Genomic DNA, 12,261 nt, shown 5'->3' with positions numbered 1-12,261 from the left:
CTGGGTCTATACTTTCTTCTCTGTCTCCTCACTGTGGGTTGGTTGACAGCATTCACATCCTCACCACCCTCAGCCTCTTCCACAAGTTGTTGTATGATAGCTATTGCAGCCCCAATCATTTTGTTGTTTTGATTGTTAAAAGTTCCCCGCTTGTTTAGACCAGTAGTGTACAGTGTGAGAAAAACCAGAGGGGAAGGTGTTTGCATAGTTTATAGTAGTGTTCTGGGCTGGGCTGGCCTGCTGCCTGTGTAATTGGCTGATTCTGATACATTTCACCTGCCAGCTATGCTAGTTCTCCTAGATTACCTTCCTACTGTTGATTTCCCTTCCCATTGCCTTCCTGTTTAAGCCCAGGGGCACACCGCGCAAACACAGTGCTCAAATGTGCACAGAGCTGCTATTTCCTGGTTTAACTTTTTTTTAAAACCTTTAAAACCCGGTGCATGGTGTGCACACACACTTACGCAATATAAAGAATGCTAGGCAGAGTCAGACACACACCCCTTGCTCAGCTGTGCTTAGCTCGGAGCACACCTGAGCCACAGGACTCCAATCCGCTTACAGTTTGCCTGACACCCCCCCTTCCATGATGTCAGCTAACTCCTAGGCTTGCACCAAGCTATTCCTACTCTTACACTGTTGGGACCTGACTAGCATGGTGGGGAAAACTGGGATTCACTATCATTCCCCTCATTTGTATAGGATTGCCTGCTAATGCATAGTTACATGTCTCCCACTGGCCATGTTGTCTTCTGCCCACCATTGACTTTCATGGCAGTATAGTGATTTTAGTTAGAATGCTTATTTTAGGTTTATTTTATTATTTTCCCCCCGATCCCGTTTGTCGACTACTGCCCTACGAATAAACAGCTGAGATCGGCTAAAAAAATTAAATAAAAGTTGATTTTTTAAATTTTTTATGCTGTTTGCAATGCCAGTGGCCTTATACTTGGCCATTGGCATGCTTCCTGACTGATATGCAGCCTTTATTTGGAGCTGTCCCAGCTCCGTTTTGGATTTTGCAGAAATGTACTCGGTTACTAACCGAGTACATTTCTGCAGATTACACTAGTCCCACCACCGGTTTCAAGCTTCCAGGATCGCGCATTCACCTCATTTGCATGGATTTCTCCTGCAAATGGGGTGATTTGCATACAGGAGCTTAGTCCATGAAGGAGTAGTGCAGGAGTGCTCATGCACACCCCTGTAGGCTGTTCCTGGATCACATGGCAGACATATTGCCTGCTAGAGCTCCTGAGCTGATCCTAAATGTCATGCAAGGCATGCAGAATCCGGGGGTCTAAATTATAAAATCATTTTTAGATAGCTTAAACAACACTCTAAGCAACAAATGGGTAAAAAATCAATTTACAGTTGCTAAACCTTCAATATGTGGAATGTTTCAATACTTTTTTGTGCAAAGTCCCACACAACCTAAACTTTATTTTAAAATACTTCGGCGACTTCAGTATATTTCAGTTATACACCATCGATTTTTAACAAGTATGCCATGGCAATATTTACAAATATATTGCTTCAGCTTAGGAAGTATATGTGCACACAATATTTCTATGCCACTATTTCCAACTGGTAGAAGTTATAAGAAAATGTAATAAATAAATAAATGTTACCCAAGATCTACAATTCATACCAGATATGTATTAAACCATTAGATACTCAATGAACCAAGGTGGTATAACGTCACAAGATTTGTTATGCTCCTCTTGTTAATTAATCATCATTTTGAATCCTACAGCATCTTCACAGGCTAATGACATGCAATAATTCATACCTGACAGTTTTCTCTATGTCTATTTCTTATACCATATCATGTCCATATGCCTGCAACAGTAAAATAACCACAGTGGCAGCTAATTTCATTGTAATTTACATGTTTTCTTGAGCATCTTTTAATGTTTCTTACCTCATTTTTGGAAAAATGTGAAATGACCAGGCTGCTTTTTAGCAATTAATTTTTTCCAGACCACCCTCAGATTTTTTTTAGCAAGGCACTTAAATGAAGAAAGATAAAAGAAGAGTCATAATTTAGGAATTCTATTTAAAGCTTACTTGTTTTTTTATACATTCTTTAATGATGTGTTTTGGTACAGAAAACCCATTCACTCATTAATTTGTGGGAACATAAGAATTTCTTTTTTAAAATGAGCCTATTTGCACAGATAAAACGTGAGCTCACTGTATTTTAAGACTTTATCATATACACAGAACACTACACATATAATATTAAACATAATAGATGTCTTCCAAACTAATACTGTATTTTTCTGTCTTCATTGTATGCATAGTCAGCATGCTTGAGTGCTTGTGTTAAGCCATTTAAACCATACAGAGGCAGCATGAGAAAAGGAGGCCATGTTGGCAAACAACCGGGACTAGTTCAGTAAACTATAAGCATGTCCAAACATCAGTCATTGTTATGTTCTGAGCACATGCAGGAGCGTAGCAGCAGTACAGATAGCATATTTCTTTTTTTTTCATTTAAATAAGACTGGCACCTAGATTCATTGCATTACAAATGAAAGTTTTATCAGTCCTCTCTGCTCCCAGCTTCTGGGCTTCATTCCTTTGTAACTGTAACCTTTCAGCTTGAATGCAAATTTTGTGTCTGCCATAACATATAGGTTCATAGGCTCATAGAATAGTACTAGGCTAACTGCCTTTGTGGGCCATTTTAAGCCTAGCCAATTACCCTATGTGAGAATCAAACCCTGCTCCTTTGGTTTATAAGGCAAACACCTTAACCATTATGCCAACCTCCCACCCAACACAGCCAGCCTTGAACCCAGGATACTGTGCTCTTCATTCATAGCAACATACTACTACACCATCTGTGCTGTCTATGTACTATCCAACTATAGTAGGACTAGCAGCATTTTACTGGTAAGCATTAATTTCTGGTCCAAAATGATCTAAATCCTTATACAGTTAAAATTTGGAAGACCCATAGTTAGTGCCCCACTATTTAGCCGATGAAATCTAACTACAACAAACACAAGAGAAGGATGTCTTGCTCTGTTAAAATTAAGAAAAGGAGTTTTTTCACACAAACATTTGCAGAGTAGTTAGTTTTCTTATGATTTATTGCTATTATTTTTCACTGCAATTATATACTTCCTCACCTATGAAAATTTTACCTTACCTGGGTTAGTTTTTTATGATTTTATGCCCCTGTTTTCTATATTACCTGTTCACATAGCCGGCCTTAGGCATAGGCCAACTAGGTGGCCGCCTAGGGCACTGCTCTAGCAGGGGCGCTTTTCCAGTATTTATTTGGTGTAAGTAGACCAGGATGGGGGCACTGGTTAGTGTGGTGGGGGGCGCCATGGAAACCTTTTGCCTAGGGCACCAGTTGACCTAAGGCCGCTCCATTTCCAGTTTCTCTACTATTATGCTCACAGAACCCTCATTCTAATCATTTGCTTGTGACTGAATTTCTCTTCTCAATCAGTCTGCAAGTTTAGTTTACTTTCTAGATTCGTGTCACCACTGTGGGGGACCAGGAGTTAGAGACATCATATAAGCTTGCCTAGTAAAAGGCATTACAGTGACTTGGTGCAATATCTAGCTGGATGACCATTGAGTATATCTTGGCCTTAGACATATCGGACATGTAGCAGCATGCTAACATGCAGGTCTGGAGTTCTGGAGCTGGTGTGCTTGCCATTGTTCATCAACCAATTCCCTTTAACAGTATGTTCTGCACACCTTGGCAGACCACAGATCCTAGACTACAAATGCTCAATATCATTAACTTGGCAGTGGGCCTTCCACTGAACCCTATCATGGGCTAGTTCATGGACCCCGACAGTATACCTGGTTGCTGAATCAGCAGTATCAATTGCACCCTCTCTGAAGCCCTCCTAAAATGAACAACGTAAGCATAGCCACAGGATATATTCTTGAGGTGTAGAAAATGGCTATTGTCATCCCTCTCTAAAGAAGGGACCTTCCTGATTTCCTGGGAACTGTGGATCCATCAGCTTATCCATCCTTCTTGTTGCTCTTCACCAGCAGCAATATGGCTTTGTCAAGGGGAAATCATGTCTACTTAATTAGAAAACTTCTTTCGGAAAGTCACTGAAGCTATAGATAGTGGCTATGCAGTTTATGCAGCATACCTGGATCTTGCAAAGGCATTGTAGCAGCCATACACTTCATACATCATACAGCATACCTGGCTCTTGCCAAGGCCTTCAACACTATTTCCATGCTGGAAATATAAATAAGACTAAAGATCTAAATGTAGACCCTTATTTTGCAAAATGGATAGCAAACGGGCTGACAAATAGGACCCGTGTAGTTAAACTAGTAGGTGCCCTCTCCAAATGCAAAAAGATGACTAGTTTCTTTTCTAAAGCTCAGTACTAGGATACCTTTTGTTTAGCATCTTCTTTGCAGCTCTCCACACCACTAACTCAAACACTTGGCTAATTAAATTTACAGATGACTAGCTAGGTCATTCTGATCACTCCACATCCAATAATATGTTTCTACAGAATGACTAAATCATACAGAGGCATAGTGACAGGTTGTCACAGAATTGGTAGAGGAGTGGTTTTAGTCTGTCAATTTAATATTGTGGAGAGTTTCATTGCAATGTGTTGGATTGTGCAAGCCTTTTGGGGATTTTCCCTCTTCTCCACTGTGTTGTGAAGGTAGAATTGGTATATATAATAATAATATGAAATAATTTGAGGAGTGGTGCAAGCAAATGCAAAGTACTGCACCTGGGCCACAATAAAGCTGGTATGAAGAATCAGCTTGGTGGAGTGTAACTAATGACAACAGAGCAGGAGGAAGGTCTGCTGCTGTCAATCACATTAGGATTATACCACCAGGAGCAGAATAAGAGGGGAGTGACAGCAGCAAAAGAATGCCACGGAATATCCTAAGGGGAATAGATTCCAGAAGCAAAAGTGTAATGCTTCCATTCTATATGATCTAGGACTAGGTCAGAGCACTCTTTCAGTAATGCATGCAGCTCTGTTTGTCATATAAAGAAACAGACATCAGGCTACTGGAAGGAATCAGAAGGACCAACAGAAAGGTTCATGAGATGGAGGGGATGGAAGTGACTAAAGGCTAGGGGAGCTGGAGCTCTTTTTACCTGAAACTAAAAGAGACAGGGGAACCTGATACTGGTGTGCAAGGACATGCTGGGAAGATGTGAAGTGGTCCTTCTGAAGAGGAAGGAGACAGGGGGAGGGGACATAAACACCAGACTGTTAGAGCTAACTACTCAACGGGTCTCCAAAAATACTTGCTCACAGAGAGGACTATTGACCCTTGCCAACAACCATCTTCTGAAGTAGGTGGTAGAGATGAAATCCATAGAGGCATTCACGAGTGCATGGAACAAGTGAAAAAAGGGTAAGAAAAAAGATAGGGACTGATGCAACTCAGACTGCTAATGATAAGAATAAAAAAGCGAAAACTCAATAGGCTTACTGTCCCTGTATGCCAGTAAGCAAATGCAATGTAAAGTTAATTTACATAATTGTAAGTCTTCTGGGTAAACAGAACTAAACAAAAAATGTCTTAACTGTTATGTTTAAAATGTGTGTTATTTTCATAAAGGCTTGCTTGTAATTGGCTGGGGAAAAAAACTCCAAGATCTGAAAGCAATTGTCTGCATTATTGAAAAAAGTTTTACTAGCAAAAGGATAGGTAATCTGTTGTTAACAGGGTCGCAGAAATGATCCACAGCTATACAGACAAGATAATATGAGACTTTCAGGTAAATTCAAACAAATTATATCTGCTGAGTGACAGGTGCAAGCAGTATTCTAGAACCAATTCTAAAGATATTTTAAATGGAAGTAAATCTCATATTTGGCAGCTGCAGCATATGACATAAGGCAGACATAAATACCTTCATAAATAACTAAAGTACTGTTATGTTAACTTTTCTGTGAATACAAGATGAAATCAGAAATGTATTTAAAATGTTTTGAACCACAGGCATGCTTAATGAATTTGTTAACATAAGTCATCATTATTGTGTCACAGTTATATTATCAGCTTGTGCTGTCATTTACTGTGATAGTTACTGACAACATGTCAAGGCTAAATTAATATTTATGTCACTACATAATGCAGTTATCTTTGGACAGGTTTTGGAAATCAGTGCATGACAGCTTTAATAACACTAAGTTTGCAGAGTAAAGAAAATTATGTTATATTAATACCCTGTAATTTTTCCATTATATTATAATTTGAGATATATAGCTCTACTGGAAAACATGTACTTCTCAGTTAGTATCTATTGCCAGTAGATATATCAGCATGCCCACATGATATTTGAAAGGATGTTTATTTTTATACAGATATATATGGTCTTCAAAACATAAATTGGTTTCTAGCTGAAATATGACAAAATTGTTATATCCCTGTAACAATGTCTGCCTTTCTGCTTCATTTTGCAACATTGAAAATGATGTATCATATTTATAGGTTCATAGACAGTTACTAGAAAAACAGCTTACAAACTATTTATATCCTAGCCATAACAACCAACATTGCCCCCAAAGAAGTAGTCCGTGGACTCTAAGGACCACTTACTAAACTGGCCACTGTCCTTCTTCTTGAGATTACACTGTATATGCCAGTTACATAGTCTTCCTAGCTTCTTGGTGTCTGCATTCAATAAAGGAAAGAAAACCTGTTCTGATTTGTGCCTTCTAGTTAATTGCTCTGTACAAGCTATAAAATGATTGCTCTCTGTAATAACTGATCTGAGCAATTGTAACTTCCAAAATACTTGAAAAATATATTCAAAACCAATTGCTAAAATATGTCCTGCAAGAAGAACTCATATCCCCCACACAACATGGCTTCTGTTCCTCCCATAGTACTTTCACTGCACTTCTAACTTTTATAGATACTGTTAATAAAGTTAGAGATAATGGCAGACTAGTCTCCTTTTTATTTCTAGATTTGTCTAAGCCTTTGACATAGTTGGCACAGCAAACTTCTACTTCAAATGTCCTCACTAAGTATATCTCAGCCCACCCTTCTATGATTCAAAAGCTACTTGTCCAATACCCTTGGTCACCTACTCTTTAACATTCTCACCAACAGCCTCTACACATGAACACAACAGGCCTCCCTAATACAATATGCAGATGACTCTGCATTTATATGTACATCGGACAACCTGACATGTCTCCAAAGAATTACTCAAGAAGATTTAACAGTCACTGAAACATGTCTTCACAACTCATGCCCCCCCCCCCAGAAAACAGCTACTTCTTTTTTCCCTTAAATCCCTCGCATGAAAAAACAAAATTCAAATTCCTCTCTTTTAATAATGCAACCATTGACATCACTTCTCATAGCAAATGATAGTGGATAATGATCTTAAATTTGAGCTGCATATACAAAATTACATAAAAAATCATCAAAAACTAGTGAAGCTTTATAGAGCTGAAAACTTGCCAATGCAATTAAAACTACACTTGCCATTACTTTAATTGGTTAGAACTACCCCACCAACTAATATATACACAGCGTCTTACCACCTATAAAACTATCCAGCATCCATCTGCTTGTCATACATACAAAACTGTGTTCTCATTCAGTCATCCTGATCAAGTAACCAAATACTTCTCTGTCCACAAACATATGTAATGTGCTGAGCATGGTCTGAACTCATACCATATTGCCATGGCCTAGAACTCCATAGCTATATCTATCAGGTCAGTACCCTCCCTCCAGTCCTTTAAAACCATTCTGAAAGACTTCCAAGCCAAAATCTGGTTCTGTTCTTGCTCAACCCCAGGGTAAACTATATCTCTAACTATGAACAAGTACCTATTTATACCTTACACCTCCTTGCTCCCCCTTCTTTATTCATTTCCTAACTTCAATCAGTTTCTCTCCCTTGACTCTCTGTCTAAATATAATATAACCCTTTTTTTATATCCCTTCACATTGCAATTCTTATTCAAATTATACTAGCTTACCTTTAATTTCTCTAAACTAGTTAACATTTATCTAAATATTAAATTATTGTCATATAAGCTGTATTTATTTTTAACTAATGTTGTCACATTATGTCTAATTTGGTACAATTATTTAAACCAGGCTTGTCCAACCAGTGGCCCCCAGGCCACAGGTGGCCCTGGACAGCTAGTAATGTGGCCCCCACAAAATTGCAAACTTTTAACATTGTTAATTGATTTGACCCAATTGAGCAGTGTTCAACTAATGCAGTGATTCCAAAACTGTGGTCCACAGATCCCAGGGGGAGCGGTACGATACATTCTAGTGGCTCGTGAATTCAGGGCTTGAACCCACCTGGATTTTGCACTTCTGCAGCGATCGACCTTGCTTGTGCATTGAAAAATAAAGAAAAAATTATTTTCTGCCACGCAGCTTACAATCAATTAAAAAAAAAAAGAAAACAAAGAGAATTCTGTGTCAGCGGATGAGCAGATTAATTTTCACATTCGTGGCTAAGCAGTTGCTTGCCCTGAGTTTTTAGAAGAAGTAATAACTTCCGCTTTTGTGGCTGAGGCTGAGCAGCTGCTTGCTTGCCCTGTATTTTCTACCTGGTAGTTAGAACTTGGAGGGAAATTTAAACAAACTGTTCTGCTCCTTCCACATAAAACAGTTACAATGGTGGCTTTATGCTGGTCGCAGGGGAGCACATCTCTCCATTTTAACAAATATTAATAGTCATCATTAATCATTTACTAGCAGAAATAAACTGGCACTGCAGAGCTGATCCTAACAATCTTGTTCCAGCAATTTAGGAAGAGAACAGAACACACTGTTCAAAGACCCTGAAGGTATTTATTTTTTTTCTTAAGTAAGAATTAAATAACAAGTTGTACAGATTTTAACAGAATATGCAGATATTTGCCTCATATTTTTGTCTGTTTCTCATAAAATTGTGTTTTTCTGTTAAATCCCTGGCAACTCATTGAGGTATGAAGTCAGAAAATAATGGCAGACATTTGAGCTTTAGACTTCATATCATTCAGAAAATTCATACTAATGCAAAACGTGTTGTTCTATCAACGTTCTAAGTTTGTATGAACAATATTTAAAAGGTATCCCTATTTTTGGGTCTTTGTCCTCCCATTATTTGTGGATTTGTCCAGATTTCTTGCTCTAGTCTAAGAGGTTGAGAGGTATGGGGGTGTAAGAGAGAGGTAGGGGTGTATGTGTATGTCATACCTCTTAACTGTACAGATTTTCACAGAATGTCAGATTTTTGCCATATATTTTTGGTCTGTTCTTCTTTAAAATTGTCTTTTTTAACAAATCACTGGGGTGATATAAGGATTAAAGTTACCAAATAATGACATGCATTTGAGTTTCAGACTTCATATCCTTTAGAAAATGCATTATAGCACAAATCATGTTATTTTAGCAAATTTCTAAGTTTATAAGACTAATATTTAAAATGTATCCTTAGTTTTTGGGCCTTTGTCCCCCAATTATGACTGGGCTTGTCCAGATTTCTTGCACTAAGAAGCTGGTTGGGAAGTATGGTGTGTGTGTGTGTGTGTGTGTGTGTGTATAAGGTGTAGGTAGCATAACCCTCAACTGTTCAGGTTGTTTGCAGAATGTCCAGATTTTTGACCCATATTTTTGTCTGATCCTCATAAAAGGGATTGAAGTTGCTAAATAATGACAGACATTTGAGTTTTAGACTTCATATCCTTTAGACTAGAAAAATGCATGGTAACACAAATCCTGAGTGGAGCCAGGAGGTCGACCTTGATTGCTCGTGACAGCAAAACAGTTAACTATATATTTTATATGCAGCCCCGAGACAATTCCTCTTCACTCAATGCGTCTAGTCAAGCCAAAAGGTTGGATTCTCATTATTTAAACTGCAGATTTTATTGTATTATTTTTGAAGCTTGCAAAATTATTGTTCTTAAAATGTTTTTGATACAGTTTGGAGCCTTTCTTCCCAGGCTTCTGCTGAAAATGGGAATATACCCAATTGGACTTTCCCGGCATTTAAATGTCAATAAATAAATGAATAAATTAATAAATATTTGAGGATCCATTCATTTTACAAAGACACAAGATTAAGAATTATTGGAATTTTCATGGCACAAAAGGCTAAATACATCATCATGGAGGAGTCATTTAGAGGCAGAAAATAGGAAAAGGGTGAGTAATAAGTCAAGATAACCAAGGGGCTTGAGCCAGGCAATTTTATTTGGGTGTAGGTTAGAATTCTCTGTAGTCTCTCAAGTTTTTTTTAATATGTTTTGATAGTTGCATACCAAATGAGGCATTTTTGCAAGCAATAATGCCAGACAGGTTGTGTGTTAATATGCAATTAATGCCTGCCCAGGGGTGATGTGAGGTCCGATGCTGCAGGGTGTGTGTATGTGCTTTGAGTTATGGTAAGTGGGTGTGTACGTGTGTTAAGGCAGAAACTTTTGATATTCCATAAGTTTGGAATTTAGGAGAGAGTATGTGCTTGCATGTTAGAAGGTTAGGTTTAGAGTAAGGTGAGGGGATAGTTTTAGTGTTGTGCAAGTGCATTGTGCATGAGAATTGTGAGCATCTACTGTAATGGTACTGCTAGGGGGAAGTGTTTTGTAAAGGAAATGAGCAGGGTCAAGGTTAGGGGCAAAAGCAGGGTTAGGCTGTGCACACATGAGTAGGACACACCTCTCAACTTGTTTGCTCAAGAATTTTGCACAAAGTCAAAGGTATTGCAGCCACAAATGCCCACAATCAGGGACAGTTTTTAAATATTACTCTAATTCCAAAACAAATACAATAGGTTTTGAATCAATATGCATTGTCTGAACAGTAAGAGAAGTATGAAATTCTAATGGTTGGCATTACTGACTATAATCCTCAGTGATTTATCAGAAAATAAAAAAAATTACAAGGGGCAGGGCAAACATATGACACAAAATTAAGGACATTCTACAAAGTTCTGGACAGTTAAGAGGTGTGCTAACCTTAACCCTACCCTATCTCAGCTCTGCATATTTTCTTATGAAAAACAATTTCCCTAAAAATATTACTATTCAGACAAAGCATTGCTGGTCTTAGTGTGTGTGTGTGTGTGTGTGTGTGTGTGTGTGTGTGTGTGTGTGTGTGTTTCAGTTTGCCTATTGAAAAAAGACAGCGTTTGCTGTCCTTTTTTGATAGGTAGAGTGCTAGAATTTTTACTGTTCAGTTAGGAGAAATGGTAAAGCGTAGAAGTTGATGCAATGATTGCCATTTTTTTTTGCACATCAATATATTTAAATGGATCCCTCTGATGACACTGGCCATTTATAGGGTGGTGCCATCTGTATGGTATTGTGCTGAATTATTTTTTTTCACCAAAGTGGACTGTACTACACTTTCGTGCATTTAGTTTGTGACTATTATGACTCCCTATTGAAATGTTGGCATTTGTAACTGTGGACCAAAACTAGAGTAAAAGAGTGAATATTGAACATTGCTCTTCTTTAAACTTGTTTTATGCAGGGGGCAAGCCCCCCTGCACTCCTCAGTGTGTGGGGGGGCAAGCCCCCACATCTCCCCAAACTTATATATGCCAACTCCAAGATTGCCATACCTCAGAGAAAAGGGAATATTCCAAGAAATGGCCATTTTGGACTTGGTATATACAAGTTCATTTTTTTGGCCATTCAGTCTCTGTATTTAAGGACTACGTCATGTGGATCCTGACTTTTCATATGGTTATAGGCTATTATTATTAGTTCAGTCCTGCCTGAAGTATTTGCTACAGAACTGTTAAATTTATGAAGAACAATTTGAGGAGTAATACCTGAAGGCATCTACTTCATAAAGGTAAACCTCAAAGGTCAAATACAGAAAGTAGAGTACTATACACCAATAATTTGAATGATATTAATAGTTGTCTGAATTAAATTAAATAGGCATAGTATTGTTCCAGATAGTACCATCTTTTTTTGTGAAACATTCCTCTCTTCCTGTTGCCTTGGGTATAGCAATTGAGTATGAATTAATAGATTTTATTTGAGACCCACAGCTGCCTTTGGTTACTCAATGCTCATAATAAATCCTTGCAGTAATTAACCATTAAATATAAATGTCACAACAAACCACATTTTGTATCTACTGATTTAATACTTGTATCTACTCATTTTATTTTAATGCAGAAAACAGAATAAGAAATTAAGCATATTCATAAAGTAGTGGACAGCTTTGTAAATCTTCAGTTATTTGGCCAATTTTCTTCTTTTTGAAATATTAGTTAATACCCAGAAAACCCTATATGAA

The sequence above is a fragment of the Protopterus annectens genome, chromosome 7.part0 (genome assembly GCF_019279795.1).
Source record: "Protopterus annectens isolate FY-2018-M chromosome 7.part0, PAN1.0, whole genome shotgun sequence".
In the NCBI taxonomy this organism is placed as follows: domain Eukaryota; kingdom Metazoa; phylum Chordata; order Ceratodontiformes; family Protopteridae; genus Protopterus; species Protopterus annectens.
The sequence above is the reverse complement of the archived record's forward strand: the minus strand, read 5'-3'. Positions refer to the sequence as shown.